The sequence below is a fragment of the Carassius gibelio genome, chromosome B16, assembly GCF_023724105.1.
Source record: "Carassius gibelio isolate Cgi1373 ecotype wild population from Czech Republic chromosome B16, carGib1.2-hapl.c, whole genome shotgun sequence".
Taxonomy (NCBI): domain Eukaryota; kingdom Metazoa; phylum Chordata; class Actinopteri; order Cypriniformes; family Cyprinidae; genus Carassius; species Carassius gibelio.
Genome location: NC_068411.1, coordinates 26,280,647 through 26,301,945, shown reverse-complemented (window position 1 = coordinate 26,301,945; position 21,299 = coordinate 26,280,647).

The window sequence follows — 21,299 nt, the reverse complement described above, 5'->3', positions numbered from 1 at the left end:
ACATACCACATAGAGACGTTGTTGCTGATGCTGCTCTTGTTAATTTTCAGCCTCTGGATCTGATTCTGGATCATAAATATATGCTGAATCTGACTGTTAGTCATGGTTTGTTTTTCCTCACGGTAATGTCACAGCTTCCAAACGCTCTCAACGCAAAAGCTTACTGGCGCTTGTGATTCTTTAGCTCCGCCCACACGTCACGAATCCAGCCGTTCGTGTTTTTCCGGGAAAAATCGGTACAGACTATCTTTCTCTTATGAATATAATAAAACTAAAGACTTTTTGGAGTTATGAAGGATGCAGTTCTACTCTATAGGTACTCAAGATTAACAGGATATTGAGTGAAAGCGAGCATTTCACCCCCCCTTTAGACGCAGTACACATAGCAAGGGCTTTTAAATAATACAATAAAAAAAAAAAAAAACAGATAGAGCAAGCTAGCGTTAGATGTCTTTTTTATATAACTGTATAATAAATAAAAAGAAAATAGAATAAAAAAAGATTAGAAAGGTAGTTAGATTTTTTTTTAAGAACAGAATTAGAATAGTGAGTGCTAAAGTTGGGGGGTCAAATAAAGATGGAAGAGATGTGTTTTAAGATTATTCTAGAAAAAAGGACTCAGCTCCTTGGATTAAGTTGGGCAGCTCATTTAATTTAAAAGTCTGTGAAATGAAGCGACATCCACTTGCAGAAGCAAGCTTCGGGCACAAGTCTAAAGTAATAAATTTAGGTAAATGGGTGCAGAGCCAGTGGTGGTTTTGTATGCAAACATCAATGCCTTGAATTTTATGCAAGCAGCTATTGGTAGCCACTGCAAATTGATAAACAGAGGTGTAACATGTATTATTTTCGGCTCATTAAAAATTCATCTTGCTGCCACGATCTGGATTAATTGAAAAGGTTTGATAGAACTGGCTGGAAGACCTGCCAAGAGTGCATTGAAATAGTCCAGCCTAGAAAAAACAAGAGCTTGAACAAGGAGTTGTGCAGCATGTTCCGAAAGAAGGGGCCTGATCTTCTTAATGTTGAATAAAGCAAATCTGCAGGACCAGACAGTTTTAGCAATGTGATCTGAGAAAGTTAGCTGATCGTCAATCATAACTCCAAGGTTTCTGGCTATTTTTGAAGGAGTTATGGTTGATGTGCCTAAATTGATGGTGAAATTGTGATGAATTGATGGGTTTGCTGGAACCACAATCAGTTCTGTCTTGGGAATGTTGAGTTGAAGGTGATGGCCCTCATCTATGAAGAAATGTCTGTTAGACAAGCTGAGATAGCTACTTTTGGATCATCAGGATGAAATGAGAGGTAGAGTTGAGTGTCATCAGCATAGCAGTGGTATGAAAAGACATGTTTCTGAATGACAGAACCTAATGATGCCATGTAGACAGAGATGAGAAGTGGTCCAAGAACTGAGCCCTGAGGCACCCCAGTAGTGAGATGTTGCGATTTGGACACCTCACCTCTCCAAGATACTTTAAAGGACCTATGTGATAAGAGGTAAGACTCAAACCACTGGAGTGCAGTTCCTGAGATGCCCTTTGTCAGTAGTGTTGAAGGAGTTTTGAAGGAGTTATGGTTGATGTGCATAACTTGTCTTAAGTTAAGCACTTATCATATATTGTCATAAGTGAATATCAAAGAGAACAAAGTTGCATTTTCTACATACTAAGTGGCAGTTGAGAAAAGAGTTGCCACGGCGACTGAGTCTTCAGTCAACAAAGAGGACGGCTTGACCCAAGGCAAACTCTTGTCTCTCTCTCTTTCTTCATTACAAAAAGGTTAGTAATGTGGGCAAATGTCAAGAAAAATTACAAATTCACATTCTTTACTGTCCAGTTAATGTATTTCGATTAGATAGCTATTTATTAGTAATTCCAGAACAGCTGTAGGGTTCACTTGTGTTTAACACTTTTGCATTGACGTTGAAGTGGTCAAGTTTATGAGTAACGTTAACTTAACTGTACATACAATTAAGCATTTTAATGTACTTATTAATGGGTTTATTTTTTATGTTAAGGTTAACAGCTGCCAGTGTGAGCCTACAAAAATACAGTATATTTTATACTTTATACTTTGGCCAAATAATATCGTTCATACTAAAAAGTATGTTTACATAGACGTTTAAAGAGATTTGAATATCTTTTTAGGCTGCATAAAAGTAATCCAGTAATTGGACCTAACTATATATTAAATAAATACTGAACAAACAATAAATGGCTGAATTCGGAATAGCAATATATCTTACGAATCTTAATATTTTTTCCATATAGAAATATGATACGAGGACACGAATTCATTGACTCGTTCATTAAAGAACAGGATCTAAAGAGTTCGAGAATTTAACTACACAAGTGGTCGCGCGCAGTTTTTGGATTCACTCAAATGAACCGACTCTTACAAGTCATTCGTTCCTGAATCAGACTTCATGTTTTGATTCACTAAAAAGATCCTACTCACAAGAGTCATTTGTTCGGGAATCAGAATCCTGTCTCTTCTTCGAAGCCATGTGTTAAGATGAGAGCAACCGCATGATGTCGCTGTGAGCCTGTGAGCACGACGACTTTAGCACACTTTGAAAGTAGGCTATAAGTCATTTATATAATATGAATTCATAGTTAAATTGTTGATTTAAACGCAAAGTTTTATATATATAAAGTATGGTTAGTAAAACTTACAGTTGCACCAAAAAGTAATGAGACAATTAAAGTTACACACTTAAAATTCATTAATGTTGTTGCATTAAAAAATAGCAAGTTATTTCACATGTGTGTTGGCTTTTAAATGACCAAAAACAATACATTTAGAGTCTACAGCCACTCAAATGATTGTTTTTGTAATAGTAAAATTGCTTAAAAAGGTACATTTAGGTCTGAGAAAATGTCTAGAATCATTTGTTTACAGAGGACATTTGGTTTCATTTGGCCATTTATTTTTAATGCATTCAAATACACATTTTAAGTGTGGCTCAAGTGTGCAAAAACTTTGTGTGAAAAGTGTGCTCCTATATTAAGTGGTGGGTTTACTGTGTCGTTTTTGATGGTACCACAATAAGTTGGATTGAGTTCTTGAAGTGGGCAAGGATCTGATGGAACTAAAGCAACAGGAATCTGTTTGGTTTGGAACATGCTGAGAATTAGGGCTGTGACATCACAACCATTTCTCTTCATCTCAAGAAACAAGGCCAGAGCACACTTCTCAGCAGGGCATCTAAAGGGGGAACAGTTTGTTTTCACTGTTCCTTTTTACTTCTAGACCTTGGGATCAGAAAGAAACTTTACTTTCACTGGAAAGCATGCATGAGAACCTGACAGATACAATGACTTACACAGTTTGTCTGCTTCCCACAGAAAAAAAAAAAAAAAAAAGATGATCCAAAATAGAATATGTTTTATATTATAAAACCTGTTTTTATTTAAAACAGTATAATCATATATAATAATTAAATATTATTATAGTTATTAGAAAATTGTTAATTACTTTATTAAAATAATTATATATAATTAACAATTATATTATCCAATTTAACAATATTAATGTATATATAATATATAATTATTAAGAATTTATACATATATATATATATATATATATATATATATATATATATATATATATATATATATATATATATATATATAGCTATATTAGATTACTAAATTTCTTAATCTCTTTGACTTGACTTTTTGACTTCTTTTTTTCTTATCTCACATACCGCTAGGTGATAATGATCAGATCAGAGTCTAATTCACATAATAATGCATGAGCTGAGCTGATGCAGACAGTCCTGTACTATGATGGTCTCAGGTGCCAAGCGATGAATTGTGTTCTGCCATTGTACCGATCTCACCACGGCCCTTCATGGCCTCTGAGTGAATCATTGGTGCTAGACATAACCTAAATAAAATAACGAGACTTGCTGCCCATCTTGAAAGTTATGGTTAGGGGTGCCACTGAAATGTCTGTGGTGTTAGCACAGCTTGTGGCCACACTGAGGGAATTTGTTTTTTCACCAAACAGAGCTGAGATCTGGCCGTTTGGAGGGTGAGAGCGTAGGTTCTGCTGTTAGCTGATGACACCTCCTGTCCAGCCGCTCGGGTTGCCAGTACACTTGGCCCATCATGAAAGCCAACAAGCAGATGCAGCTGCGTCATCTCTTGGAAGGAAGGCATGTTGGATGAGAGGCTATTTATTCACATTTTTGTGTTAGATTTAAAAGTGATGCATAATTAAATGCATGACAAATCGTAGTATTTGCTAATGTTTTTTTTATATATACATCACCAAATAACCCTCTTCTTCTAATCTGTTCTGTTGAAACACACACAAAAGGTGATGACACAACATTTGAGTTCATTTTGATCATAAAATGTATTATTATCAAAAGGAGATTCAGCAAAGCCACCCACTGACCACATGTATGAAAGGCCTGGCTGGCTAAAGTGTGAATCAGGGATCAGTGTTTATGTAAAGGGCTTTCTGTGCCCTGAAGGTTCCCCAAAACTCTGCACAAATATCTCCCAGATGGGCTAAAGACGTGCCAGTATAATCATGGGACAGTGAAAATTGGCTCACTTTCTCTCACTCACTCGCTGAGCTAAGTTTATAAGTATGAATGTGAGTGTCAAAAGAGTTTAATGCATGAGTACAGTCAAATCCAGGTAATAAAAACTATGGAACAACAAAAGAAATGTTGTAATGTTACCATAAAATGTGTGAATATACTGTTTGTGTGTGTGTGTGTATATACATATATATAACTTAAAAATTATTATAAACATGACAAAAATGACCTATATATATATATATATATATATATATATATATATATATATATATATATATGTGTGTGTGTGTGTGTGTGTGTGTGTGTGTATAAGAAACAAAAATATATAAATTCAAGATGAATAAAAAAACTGTATAGCAATATAAAAAAATAAAAAGTGACAAAACAAAATTGCTAAAACTTTAAATAAAACTAACATGAAAGCAGAAAATATCCAGATATTAAGCAGCACTGTTTTCAGCATTGATAAAGAAATCAGTAAATGTTTTTTGAGCACCAAATCTGCATAATGATGTTTCCCAATATTAATTTTATTACTTCTGATCAAATAAATGTAGCCTTGGTGAGCATAAGAGACTTTCTTCAAAAACATTACAAATCTTATTGACCCCAAACTATTTTTGCACACTTTTGGACAAGTTTGTTTCTGAAATGGTTTTGTTTCTTTGATTCTCTATAAGATCTTTGTGTTTGGAGTGCAGTGTATCTTGTGTGTGTGTATGTGTGTGTGTGTGGTGCAGTGAGGTAATTGCGTTGCAGCTACTGACTGCCCGTCTGCGTGACATGTTTATTACTGGCAAGAAACACATGCTGTCAATGATCACTTATTCTTAGGGCTTCAGTTATCTCAACATTACGCCCCATTAGTATTCTCTGGAAACCAATTCAATTAGAGCCCTCCTGGGCCCCACAGATGCCATTTATCTGAGAGAACAGAGCATCAATCACACTGAGAGTTTATCAGCTGTCTGAGCAAAGCACAAGAAAAGTGTGTCTGTGCCTAATTCCCTTTACGACACCCTTTATGTATTATTCATTTGATTATTAAACTATGATCTTCAAAAGCGATCCTTTTGTGAATAAATAATGATAGAATGATGATTTTAGCATGAACTATTCCTTTAAGGTCCCTATCTGCTCTGGTCTATCCAGACACACCTGCTCAGAGTGACGTAAAGCTGCAGACCTTGCTTTAATCCCGATCCAGCGCTCTCAGGATTAAAGCTGCTCTCTCCTCTCACTATCTTACAGTCACCTGCTGCAGTCCCTGCTTTATCCCCAAGATACATATCAGGATGACCATTATGGGCTTTTGAGCAAAGAGGAAAGGGTGTTCTGTAAAGCAGCTTGTCCTTATGGTGGTTTCATGTTCTTCAAATCATCATAAAGGTTCAGCTAAAATACACAGATGCAAAGATAACTTTCAAATTGTGTCTATTTGAGAAGACGTGAACATTGTTATCATCTTTATTTTTGACAAATGCTACCATACTTCCTTTCTTTGTATGCATAGATATGATATGTTGATTTCTACAGAGTACAAATATATATATATATATATATATTTGTCTATACAATGAAAGTAAATTTAAATGTGTCAGAACTATATTTCTTCATAGGGATTCTCACTACCTTTAATTATATTTTTAAAATTATTAATTATTATCTTATTCAAAATATACTGTATATAACAAGTTTTGGGTTTTTTGTCTACAATGAAAGCCCATTTAAATTCATTTTTGTTCATTTTATTTTATTTTTTAATAGTGATTCTCACTGCTCACTAACACAATACTTTTTTTTTATGATTCAAATCTTAAATAAACTCAACATTAAGTACTAAATCAACATCAAATACTAAAACAATCTTTAACTGATGATCTATATTTCCATTTATTTATAATTTTTTATAATATATCATTCTTTAGGGGTCAGTGTTGTTTTGGAATGGGGGAATGAATAATTTTGAAAATGACTTTCGGGTAAAACCTAAATTAGCTTTCATAGTTTTTGTTTTTGTTTTTTGTTAGACCTATTATTTTAATATTGATTCTCACTACCATAATATACCATAATATATTTTTTTTAAATAATTAAAAAGTACAAAAAATAAATAAATAAATAATTAAAAAACAAAACTACATCAAGACAGTTTATCAAATAATCAAACAATCTTTAACTTTATTAGATGAAGAGATCATTAGATTCTTTTTTTTTTTTAGGGGTCAGGTGAAACTGAATCATGAATGAGTTTCTTTGTTAGTCCTTTTATTTTTACTAATGATTTTGATTGCCATAAAATAGCAATTCATTTTTTTAAGAATTACATTTTATTATTATTATCATTATATTACAAACAATATATTCACACACACACACACACACACACACACACACGCACAAATACATATACACACACCTTTTGTGTTTTGCAAAACAACATACTTTGGAGGTGTGAGAATAACTTATGACAGGACTTTAATTGTTGGGTGAACTATTCCATAAAATTTAACTAAGCTTTACCAGACTCGCTACAATCTGTGGCACTTACATACATCAAACATTCTGATGAATACACACATTGTGGTAATAAATGCAGGCTGCTTTCATTCAAGCATTTAATCAGAGATATATCAAAAGCACTTTGTGGGTAATATTTGGCTGGAGGTTGGAGAGGACATGATTGGCTTAGTCCAGTGCAGAAAGATTGTTTCCTTTGGCCCCGTTCAGCGATTTCCTGCCCTGTGATCATCTCTTCCATATGATTAGACCGATGTGCAGAACATGCTGTCATGTGATGGGCTTATGCCACAGGCCGTCAGTGGGTGTGAGCATAAAGAGAAATGAACTGCAACAGGCTTTGCGAGAGACAGGGTAATTACTGGGAGAGAGCAGTAAAAACCCAACATAATTTACCAGAAGATATTAACATTGGGCCTGATGCCGCAAAAGCAAAGATATTTCTGTCAGCAGCCTACGACAATATTATTTGTTGAAATAGCACAGAACCTCCTCCCTACACACACAGAAACACATATGGCACCACAGCTGAGACACACTGGGCCTGTAATGCAATTACTCCTACAAGATGTCTTTTCATTCAAACCCGACACAATACACAGAAGGTTTTCCAAAAAGTCGCAGCTGCTCCTCTTTAGTTAATAAAAAGAACAAGCGCAGAAAACAAACTGTTAAGTAGCAGGGTGGCGCAGACGCAGAGGATTTCGATTTGAAATCAATCATTTGTCTGACATATGATCCAGCCGATGGAGTCCTACTGCGCATAGCAGCTAATTATGCGAAATATTTTCGTTTTAAGCCTCTTAGTCAAAGGTATACCTGATCGTCTATAGACAGAAATGTGGAAAGCCAATTACTTTAATTAAAGCGGAGGGCCTGGGATGATCTTGAACCCCTTGGTGTGTGAAGCCTTCGGAATGCTTTACACACTAGAAGAGACTCCCGTCACTTGTCAACACCCAAATGTTTTAATCTTTCCTTCCTTAGTGCGTATTAGAAGATTATGAGCTTTCTGCATGGATGGATGGCACACAGTCCCTTGTTTTGCAGCTTTCTAAATTCCCCGGCACATGTGGAGGAGGCCCAGGCGAGGCGGGTGACCGGGCTTTGAGTTCAACTTCAGGTGGCTAGAGTGTGAGAGTGTCACACGGAAATATGCTCTGGTCACAAAAATGTGAAATTATATTTAGAATGAAGAGAATAATGGCCATTTTATGAACATTACAGTTAACTGTATTTTTGATGTTACTTTCAGTTAAACAAACAAACAAATTATTTTTTTTTTTGGGGGGGGGGGTGTTGTTAGAACTATCATTCCAAATAACGTTTTTAAAATAAAACAATTATTAGTATTATTATTATTATTATTTAAATCACCACAAAGACAATATTTATTAAACACTAAAAACCTATAAAATGAAATAAATACAAATAAATATAAAATCTGAAATAAATCAAATTATATATACATACACACACACACACTGTATACTGTATATACTGTGTGTATATATATTTATAATTATATTCATTTTTCTAAATACTATAGGTACTTAACTGCCATGACAATAATGTGACAAAGCTAAAAATGTGAATTGTTTTGAAAATATAATTTCAGCAACATATATAGCAACAATACTTCTATTTTTTACCTCTACACATATATAAATTCATTATTTCAACAAATAAGCTATACATTTTTAAGATAATGTTATAATTTTTTAGCTTGTCTATAAGTTTAGCAATCTGATTGTATGGGAAAAGGTGTTTAATTGAAAATTAATTGATTGGTAAGAATTTATAAATATAAATTATACATTTTATTTAAAAATATTAGGTTTTGTACATATAAACCAATAATTTTTAAGTAATCAAAGCAACAGAAATCTCAGAATTATGTGTTTATATACTCATGTGTACTAAAAATATTAGTGTCAGCACGTGTTGAGTCTCGGCATAAATCTGTGTATGAAAACGGTGCCACATTACTCCCAGTTTCCATCCTGACACTAGACTCACTTGTTGGCCTCCTCTAAAAGAAGTGAGAAAGTGAGAGCACAGGTTTGTATTAACACTCCTCACAGGTAGAGAGCAGAGGCGTAATAGCCTCTTTCAGCACCTAAGCGAGGCGGCGTGCTGCAGTAATCTTTCAGCAGCTTGGCTCCCCGCTAACAGGCCTGCTCTGAGAGCGCCTTTCAATTAGCAGTTTATTATTGCAGAGGCCCCACAGCACCGGGCGCTGATAGCCACATGCCAATACTGCTACTGACACTTCGGGGGTAAACGCTGTCGCCCACGAGCGGGGGCTTCAAATTAAGGGACTGACACCTCTCTCTTACACCGTCGCTGAACACCTTTCTTGCATGCTATTCTTTTAATGTCTAGTCTCTAACTGTACTAAAAACAGTGTGTTCTGATGCAAGTGATGCACTTTTCCGTCCTGTCTCTGAAACGCGTTCACATAAACACGTACACAGACGCACACACCGTCCGTCCCTCTCCGTCCGAACCCGGGCTTCTATCTGCCAATGCGCTTGTAGAGATATTGTTAGCATTCCATTTGCCATTTACATTTTCTCTGCTTGACATAATTGAAGAATGGATGCTCTTATGAAAATTAAACTTGCGGTCCTCCCGGGTTACTGTAACCCTGTTAAAATGTAATGAGATTCTTTATGCGTCTTCTCGTGATTTTTTATTAAATAGAATATCAGTATGACTAATTCCCCGGGCCTAAATGCAGACTGGGACACAGCATTATTGATAGGGCAGCGCGTAAGTGGTCTCCCATCCCCAGCCTCTAATGGTCTAATAATGCATTATACCAGTATCAGTGGGCCTGTGGCTTGCAGTGCTTATTGTCGTTATTGAAAACACCTGGCCGAACCATTCATCAAGGTTAAATCAAGAGGGCCCATTTGTTCATTAGCCTGTCACTAAACATCTTTATTTAGTTTTGCCGTCTGAAGGCGGATCGCCGGCCCTGGAATTCTGAGTCCCTGAGTCCTTCCAAACGGGGAGCAATGCTAAACGGTGTCATTCCGGACGAATGATAAAGAGAAACAGATTACAGCTGTTCCCGGAACACAGGCTATTTCCCTGTGTATGAATTCACCGCACTCATTTATCTGGCCGTCCCGTTTATATGGGAGGGTGAAAAACTGCCTGTCTCGTTTTTCGAACCCACACTAACATATAAGAAACAGTCCGAGAGATGCTCTTTTTTTGCTCAGAATATTGACGTGTAATTAATACAATATCAGACGCTAATTAATTCTCCAAAATAAATGAGCGTGTCCTCTGAAGCCTATTATGAAATTACTGGCACTGACAACTGAGGTGATTAGTATTAATTATCAAGCCCACAAAAAGGATAGAAGGCGCCCATATAGTGTTTAAGAGCAAATTATATCTCCCTTTAAGCCATTTATTACAAATGAAATCAATAAGGACATTTTTTTCTTCTCCACTATTATCATACACAAATGTTAATTTGGAAAGTGAACCTTCACCTAAGGTAAACTACACCTTGCATATTGAAGTAACTTTTTGCCAAATGTATTCCTTTTTATATCATATTCTCAAATAAAAATTAGTCACAACATGTAAATGTATAAAAAAAAACATAAAATATAAAAAATTATATATAATATATACTATGTATATATATATATATATATATATATATATATATATATATATATATATATATATATATATATATATATATGTATATATATATTAAATTTACACATTTAGCAGACACTTTTATCGAAAGCAACATACAGTGCATTCAGGCTAACAGTTTTTACCTGCGAATTGAACACACAACCTTGCGCTGCTAACGCAATGCGCTACCTCTTGAGCCACAGGAACAATATTATTGTGTATGCATACACACATGCACGCACGCATGCACACACACACACACACACACACACACACACACACGCATACACGCACACTTTAGCTGAAGAGACTGAAATGTACATTTTTAATTAAACGTATGTTTACACACACTCACACATAAACACATATATAACTTACTCTCTTCAGCAATACTATATATATAAAAATATATATATATAAAAATCTTATTTAAGTACATATGTATGTTTATATCAATTATATGATTTTTTTTTTTTTAAATAAACGTGAAAATAATTGTATAAATATATCATACTATAAAATACAGATATAACAAACTACCTGAATATAAAAACGTATAACATAAAAAATATTACTACAATTAAATATTTTCTTTTCAGTGCTGATTTAGCCTCTTAGTATACATTTATAATGTTAAGTATATTACATAATCTAATTTAAAACAGCAAGCTTTTACTCTTCCTGGTTGTTTTGTGACAGAATCTGTGTTTTTTGGCATAGTAGGATCTATTGTGTACTTCTGACAGTTTGAAATATGAGGCCCAAACTGCTGCGGATCGATATACTGTACACTATCCTGTGCATCTGATTGTCAATATGCAACTGTCGACAACAGCCACTTCCCACTTCCCAGGTTCACAGAAACCTGAACAATGGCATCATAAAACGGCAACATTTTACAGAGACTGTAAATGTCAAAATAAAACACACTCACACCTTGGCTACACTGCGGACACCCGACGTGCTGATGAACACATGCGCTGGTCCGAACCCAGCGGGGCTTGCTGTGAACCCGAGTTCACAAAACCATATATCTCTCATGGCCACAGCACACGGGCGTCCACCAGCCTCAGCCGTCTGTCAGTGTCCCGGGTCACACAGACCAAAGACAAACAAACACCCGCAGCTGGACCTGCACCTTTCTCAGAAACACACACACACAACATCAGAATTACGGGTATACATCTTCAGCCACATAAACCTCTGGCCGGGTACGGTCGCATTTGGATGTGGTGTTTTGTGGGTCATCGTGTGTGTGTTTTTGCACAATTGCTAATTCTAAATCTTGCAGAAACACATATATGTTCGGTGAAAAGGAAAAATTGTATGCAGCCAAAAGCTGCAGGGATGCATGCAAGACAAAAGTATATGTTAGGAGATAAATGGCTAATATAAATAGTAATGAACATTAGTGAACAGAATCACAGGCGGAGTGGAGTTTGGGTTAGTGTGGTGTTTATATTGCAGAGAAATGCCAGAAACTCTGGGTGGAGACTGCTCTCACACTGGACACAGATACTGTGGACTGAACAAGAGAAAAGAAAACAGAAAAAGAGGTAGAGCTCAAAATTGAGACTGCTGAATATTGCTTCATATCTCAGTTATATAGCTTAAGATGACATTTTTAGATAGATGGATATAATTTATAGGGAGTTCATTAAAGTGCCTCATTCATTCATTCATTCATTCATTCATTCATTCATTCATTTTTTAATCTTTTGATGAATGAACTTATCAAACTGATTTTTGAATTTCAATCAAACAAAAAGGAATGTTTTAAAAGTGAGACAAGCAAACTAAAACAAAAAACAACATGACTATTTAAAAACTCATTATAGTTTCACTATACGCTGCTCTAAAAATAAAATAAAATAAAATAGCCATCAGGTACTGAACAATAATGCCATTAAGATTATTATACTTTTTTGAATCAATAAAGAAAAAACACCAGATACAGGAATCATTTTAATAAATTGACAATTTTCATAGATGGTGGAACATGCCAAAAATTGCAACATGCTTAAACCAAAGTAGTGAAATTAAATACAATGGAACCATTAAGACCATTTTTATTGTGATATCGGGATAAAGAACTATTCATTATAAACTGAGTTTAATATTTTATCCAGTATATTAAGATATATGTGACAAAAATGTACTGAATCACAGGAATGAGCCATTTTCTTTACAAGTGATGTTTAACTGAGACCAGAGCAACAAAACCAATGACCGTAACAGCACAATAAAAGACAAACTATGCTATAAATGTCTCACGTTTGAGTGACTATACAGTACTTTAGTGTCAAAAAGAGGCATGTTTCTACCTCTGATATTTAGTGCAGAAAAAGAAACCCTTGATTGTCTGTCAAAAGAGGGAGAAAATGTCGTGGTGTGGATTAATTTAGTAAATAGGAGAAAATTATTCTTCATTCCTTTTAACAATTTGGCATGCGTTTGATGTAGGGAGAAAATTATTTTCAATTGTTTGCATCACTCAAGAAGCTCGAGGAGCTATGAATTGCCAAAAGTGATTTGATTATGTTGAGCCTAATGACTTGAATCCATCTTCACATTTATCCTCTCTACTCAAACGGAGACAATGTTCCTTGTCAGCAAATTTTTATAACTGAATGGCTGTCTCCTGTTTTTCTGGCGATGACAATGAGCTTTTTTGCAGGCCTGTATGTTGCAGAGCACAGTAGCTCTTATTACAGCCATCATCATCATCATCATCATCATCTGCAGCAGCATCTCTCTCTCTCTCAGTCTCTCTGTGTCTCTCGCTCCGGGTCAGGCCGAGGGCCCGGGAGGGCGGGAGAGCTTCCCTCTGGACTGTTTATTTTAATTTGTGGAGTTGCCGGGGACAACGAACAGTGGTTAGTTGTATGCCTTGGCAGCTGCTGTTAAACAAGCCACTCGTCTGATGTCATGACAGGATTAGGGTTAAGCGTGCGAGTAACGCGTTGATGACGCATTTGTGATTGAACTGATCATAATCGGGTCCATAATGATCAACACTTTCAAAAGGGAAAATATACTTTGTGATCTAATCAGCAATAGATAAATAACAAATCTGTCAGATATAATTCACTATGTGAAATTATTAAGATTAAGTTATGTAAAAATAAAGCAAATGCAGGCAGGCGCAGAAAGCAACAGAAAATTATTTAAAAAGTGTTTAATTATGGGCAATTTAATTCAAGAAGACTAATAAAAGTAATAAAAAATAAGCTAATTAATAAATTTAGGTTTAAATAAATAAATATTATATTAAAGGTTTTATGATTAAGTTAGATTTAATGTTGGCAAGATTTCCTGTCTGCTGAAATTGGTCATAAACACTAATAAATAAAGCCTAAAATTGTGTTGGGGGTGGGGGATAAATGCATAGAAAATAATTCAAATAGTAAATGTAAGTAAATAAATTTGAATAAACAAACAAACTATAATTAAATATTTTGGAGCGGTTTTATGACAAGGTTTTAATACTAATAAAACGAATGACTAAGTATGATTTTAGGTTGGCATTATTTCCTATCTGCGGAAATCAATAGAAAATACGAATAAACATTAAATAAATGAAAAAGAAAGAAAAGAAAAAGTTCTAATAAATACATCTGAAAAACTGCATAACCCATTTTTGTGAAGTAGAATTTTATGATTCCATTAACTTCCAACTTTTTTTTAATCAGACAAAAACACTACAGAGCCTAATAAAATAAAAGAAGAAATTACATAAAAGAAAATAAATGAAAAGGTTAAAATAAATACATCTGAAAAAACAACAACTTAATCAATAAGTACTAATAAAATGTAATAAAATACATTTAAAAACATTTCAATAGAAATGCAAACAAACGAATAATTTGGAGATGTTATAAGTTAGATTTTCTTAGATCTCCTTAAATGTTGTGATGCTAATATTTCCTCTGTACTAAAAATGAAAAGTTAGGTATTCTTAGACCAACTTAGATTTTATATAGTATTTCCTCTCTGATGAAATCAATTGAAAACACCAATAACTATCCCCCTACAAGATTAGAAATACACTCTAGATATAAAACGTGCACAGCCATTTTCATAGTTAGATCGAGCTTTGCTCTGTGTCTCACTTGTCACACCAGCTCAGTGTTTTAGCATTTAAGATGGAGGCAAAGATGCCAGCTGACATCCAACTCATGCAATTCATCTAATAATGAAGTCTAGTTTTTAGGGAAGGAGAGAGGCTGCACGCCGGTAGCTTTTATTAGATGATGCCATCAGGGAAGTCTGATTGGGAAATAAGCGAAGAGGACACCGGAGAGCCTGTGCGACTGAGTGGAAGTGGTGTTTCAAAAAGAGGAAGAGAGAGAAGAGGAGACAGGTGGCGTTTACGCCGCTACTACCGCAATCACAGGAGCATCCCTCAGAGGGATATTGCTCCTGGCGCGAGGGAAAAAAAGAGAAACATTTCACCGCTTGCAGAGTAGAAAGTCTGCTGGTGAGGGGGACCCTAATCACATTACCCTAGAAAACTTTTACTTATGGCTAATGGAATTCGTTTAAAATTGAACCATGGGGGCATAAGTACATTTGCATTGATCCATATATGTATAGAGCCAAAGTCAGTCTATCTATTTTGTGAGGGAATCAAAGCGGGTAAGCCCATAGAGCCAGACTGTATAATCCTATGTTAAAAGATCAATACGAGCTGGCCCGCTCATAGGCCTTTTTTATTTGCTAAAACGTGTGTATGCGTGGGTGCGCGTTTGCCCGCTGTATATTTTGCCAGTGAATTCTTCTGTGTGTGGGAATTGGCCATCTCCCATGCTTACCTGCTTGTTGGGTGGCGGCCCGGCTCTTTCGTGGCTCTTTGGGGTTTTGCGCGCCTGTTAACGCCATACAAATAAGCAGCGCTGCCCTCCGTTTATTTAGTCTGACACTTGTGACATCCATCGTCTGTAAAAGCCCCTGTGACGGCCCCGGTCCTTAAGAGCAGAACACAGGACTGCAGGATACGAGCAGCGAGTTCAATTAAAACAGCACATTATATACAGGAAATAAAAAGTAGATTTAATAAGAAATGTTGAAGGAAAAATAATGGAATATTGCTTAATAACATTTCTAGTTTTTCACGGAAAATAAAAAAACATGACAAACATGGCAACATGCCCAAATAATAATGTGTTTTTGTACTGATTTTTTTTTACTTGTATTAATATATAAATATATAAAGTTATAAACATACAAATGTAAATTGTTTGTATGGACACAACATTTTAGAGTATAATGCCCCACTAATACTGACAAATGATTAAATCGTAGTTGTGGTGTTGCTTTGTTGGTTTCTAATAAGCACTCCTACTCTGAAACGTACTAAAATGTAAATAAATAAATTTGTAATTAAAATAAACGTTTAATATTTATAACGCTGTCATCTGTTGTAAATGTTGTTGCTCCACTTAAGGGCAAAAAGGGGTCTTCATTTAAAATCTCTCCATGGTTAAATATGAATAATGTGAAAGAAGCTAAGAAAAGTTGTCAGCTGCTGAAATAAAATTGAGGAAAATTAGAACATATATAAAGAAGCATTGATTACTTATAATAAAACGTACAGCAAGAAAGGATTATTTTTCCAAAATTATTAAAGAAATTTCTGGTAATTCCAGAACATTATTCTCCATAATTGACATTGACATTGCAAAATATCATCATTAAGAACTAGTATTGTTGCTAATTTAAATATAGTTAATAAATCCAATGAAAGAGATGTAATTATGGGGTAATTTACTTGTATGACATTAACTGAGCTTGGAAGGTTGTCAACAAATTTAATTCTACTACTTTCATGCACAGACCCTTTTTATTTATTTATTTTTTTTAACAGGTGTTTGATTCTGTAACAAGTAAAATTGTATATATTATGGCTATTTTCCTGATGTTTTTAAAACTGCTGTGGTAAAGCCTGTACTAAAAAGCCTAATCTGGACAGTAATGCTTTGATTAATAAAAGACCAATATCAAATCTCTCATTTATTAGTAAAAAATATTTTTTGGAAGAGAAATCTAATTATGAACGTTTCATAAGTCCAGCTATAGAAAGTACCACAGTATCAAAACTGCTCTTATAAAAATAATAAGTGACCTTAGAGTTCATTCTGATGAAAATAAAGTTTCAATTCTTGTAATTTTAGATTTGAGTGCAGCATTTGACACAACTGTCCATGACATTTCACTAAAGCGTTTGGAATAATTGGTAGGTCTTTCTGATAATGTATTCAATAGGTTTAAAACTTAAGGGGAGAAATTTCTCTGTTCAACTTGGAAATTATGTGTCTGAGACACATCTTGGCCCTTTATTATTTTCATTATTTATGTTGCCACTTGATGACATCATCAGAAAAAAACAACAATGGAACTTTTCACAGTTATGCTGATGATACACAGCTATACATTTCTGTTGAGCCATATGACACTGTGAATATTAACTCCAACACATCCTGCCTTATGGAAGTAAATAACTGGATGAGTAAAATTTTTTTAAAAATAAATAAGGATAAAACTGATATTCTATTGGTTGGCCCTATAAGAGAAATGGTGTATAAGAAATTGGTTAAACTGACTCCTTGCATTCGCCCAGAGGTCACAAGTCTAGTTGAAACTCTTGACTCAGATCTAAGTTTTAATTCTCATGTTAATAAGGTGATAACAAATATTTTTCATTTAAGGAACACTGCTAAAATCCAACCTTTTTTAAACCAAAACGATGCAGAAAAATTAATTCATGCTTTCATCTCAAGTAGACTTGACTACTACAATGCACTTTTTACTGCTCTTTCACAAAAATCAATTAATAGACTTCATCTTATCCAAATTTGGCAGCTCAGCTATATTGACTACAACTAAAAAAAGAGAGCATATCACACCTGTTTAAGCTACTCTGCACTGGCTTCCTATAAAATGTAGAATAGATTATGAAGTCCTTCTTATTACATCTAAAGCACGTAATGGGCAAGGACCTAATTACATTAGTAGTTCTCTTGTTAATTATATTCCATCAAGAACTTTAAGATCATCTAATACTAGTTTATTGAAGGTATCCAGTTATAAGGAAAAATAATTGGTGATGCAGCCTTTGTAAATTATGTACCCAAATTATGGAATACATTACCATTAGATATTAGGGAAGCTAGTACACTCAAGCTAGCACATTCTGTATTTTTAAAAGAAAGCTAAAACCTTAGTTCTCTCATTGAAACATTACTGTTGCCTGGCTGCTTGCAAATAACTCTCTGTGTGGAAAGATGCAATTCATAAAGAATGAAATGCAAAGTGGTGCAACTTAATGAATTTAAAATATTATAAGCAGAAAGAAATTCCCACATACAACACACCACACCTTCACACCTCGGCAGGATCATCCACTACTGTTCACCTTCCCACTATCACTAACATTCCACGAAAATTAGCGATGGATGAGAACCACAGTGACATTCACTGTGGCTGGCAGAAGGTAAATCTGATGACTAAGAAACCCAACTATGAGATTAGACTCCAGTTCTCCTTCCCTAAGTGCTACTCACTACCAAATGGGACCCTAAGAAGATAATAACCTTACAATTGCTTTTATAGGGATTGAGTTATTCTATTACAAGAGCATGGCAGAATTGCACCTTTATCCTTATGACGGCAGCACATCTGGGATCACAGCCATCCTCCATTTGTCTGCAGTGGAATGGTGATGTTGTGAATGAAACGGGAATCTGGATGATAAATGAAGATAAATGTTACATGTCTTAAAAGTCAACATTAAATCGAAATGGACTTTAAGATCTCTTGAAAGAGAGGAAGACTTTTATATTTACCATGCTGCTAATATTAATAGAAAAGGTTAATCACAATCACTGGTGATCTGTGCATACATTTAGTGGAACATTGCATCTGTCTATTGTATGAATAAATAGTTTTTTTTATAACAATATGTATAATGCTGAAATCAATGGAAACGTTTTACTGCCATAAAAAAAATCTCACAAATTTGACTTTTTTCCTTTAAATACGGGATTTATCTCATAATTAATTTTTTCCCCACAATTCTAAGAAAAAAGTAGCAATTGTGAGACCTTAACTTTTGGTCATGAGGTAAAAAGTCACAATTGTGAGATGTTAACATGAAAGTCTTATTTCAAGTAGATTTCTGAGTAGAAAAGTTAGTTGGAAATCTGTAAGATATAAACTTGCAATTGTGAAAAATGTCTTCTGTCATGGAATACAAAATTGAAAAGGTAATGCAACTTTTTATTGCACAATTCAAACTTTTTAATATATACATTTAGCATTGTAAAAAAAAAAAAGTCTGAAGCTTTCGATATAAAGTGTCAAAATTTTTAAATTCCATGCTGAATACAATCTTCCATAGAAATCAGACGAATCCTTTATCCTTTACCTAAACTCTGACCTCAGAAAGGCTCCTATAATTTTTACCCCATCTCACAAAAAGGTCAGATATAGAATAATCTCCCTATTCACACCCGTAATTACAGCTCTGTTGCCCTCACACAGTTTAGTGAAGACCCGTGTGGTGAGTGTTGCCACCAAACCCCCTAATAGCATTTCAGAGAATCAGCAAACTGGACAGTAAAAGTGAAAAGGGTCTAATGGCTGATATCCTTCCAATGGCACTCCTCTTAACACATAATCCCTTTTGTCATCATCTAATGGAATCAAAGTGGCAGGGCCTTACCCAAACTCCCCCTCTCCATTTTAAAAACATTACTCGGCAAAGACCAATGTGACCATTTCCCATAAACTTACACTGAAAGAGGGACCAGAGCCAAAAGTAGAGATCGGAATATTAAAGAGAATTGGGACAAAAAGCAACCGCATATTATTTAACACAATAATAAAATAGAATTTCCTTTATATTATATTCAGATTTAAAAAAAAAATTTATAATAAAATAGTTAATGTTTTTATTTTTAAGATTTACGTTGTAAGTGATTTACAATTAAATGTATTATTTATTATAATAAATGTATTTATTATTATAATTTATTTATTGTATATAGTTGTACATGTTCGAGTGCATATTCTATAGTAAACCTGTTAATTAAAATAAAAATGAATGAAATGAATTAAAAGTCATTATAAAGTCATAGTATGTGCAGAATCTATTCACAAAGGAAAGATGATGAGGAGATGTGCATTCAGATGACTTGTTATGCTGCTGTCTATGAAGGGGGATTAACGGAGGCCTTATCGAACGATGTGACTTGACACGTCTCAATCCTGCAGGTACTGCTCGGGAATGATCATATGTGAATACAGTTACCCTTTATGCTACTAATCCCTTTAGTGGCTCATCAATAGCTTCCAAATGTGAGGTGTTAAAAGTCCCCGGGACAAGACAGGTGAAAGGGGGTTCAGTTAACTTTAGGAGCACTGATCTGGGGTAAAAAAAAAAAAAAACCCACAGTAGAACAAATAAACAGCAGGATGGAAATGAGCTGTCATGAGTAGAAATCATTTTCTGGCACGGTGACAGACAGACTCCACGACCACCCGGGAAAATCCATATCCACGGTCTTCATGCTTCTGTCGAGCCGAGGTTCAGGCCGTCCTCACAATGCCAGGATGCTGAGCTGTTTCGAGAGAAAACAGAACATGAATCATCATGTACGGGGGTTCTGGCAATGCACGAGGGTGGCAGGACAAACTGGTGACACCAGATGTGCTATTTTAAGCATGCCACCACCAGGCAAAGGAAGAAGCGGTTGTAATTCATTTCAAATCTGCTATTAATGTCTTGTTCAGGAAGAGCCTGAGGAAATTAGTCTGTCAGGAAGCCACGGGGGTCTGACTCCCTTTCACACAGTAATGGTTACCGGGCAGCGAGCAGTGACCTGATAGAATCAGTGATAGTACATTTGAAAGAGTCAATAACCTTCATTTACCTCATAAGCGCATGGTTAGCACCCAAAATGTTCACACAAAGATAAAAAATTCATAATTCACTGACATCCATGTCAATGAATACTAACATTCTTTACGGATTGTTCTCTGAAAGGTTCTTTGTGAAAGCCAAAATGGCTCTTCTATTGCATTCCTAAAAAAACAAAAAAACATCTGGAACCATTATTTTAAAGAGAGTATGCTGTATTAATAGACAGAAAAAGGTGATGTTAAAAATGATGTTGCTCTTCCAATGCTTAAATTGATCAAACTCAGGTTTCAGGTCAGAATTGATGTTACTACAGCAACAAATCCCAGCATCTGTAAGTGGGGATTACTATAAAATAGCTTTCAATTTGCGCTTATCAAAAAGAGCACTTTTGTGCCAGCTACTTTAAGAACACTTATAACAAAGAGGTCAGACCTGGAGAATTTCAGACAAGTTCACACAAACAGACACCCTGAAACACACACACACACACACATACACGCTATCCTCCCTCCTTCCCTCTGCCTCCTCTGTTTTGTTAAATAAACATAGCTTCCTTATCATAAATTAATATTTACTTCATGACTGGAGTCTTACACTACCGTTCAGAAGTTTGGGGTTGGT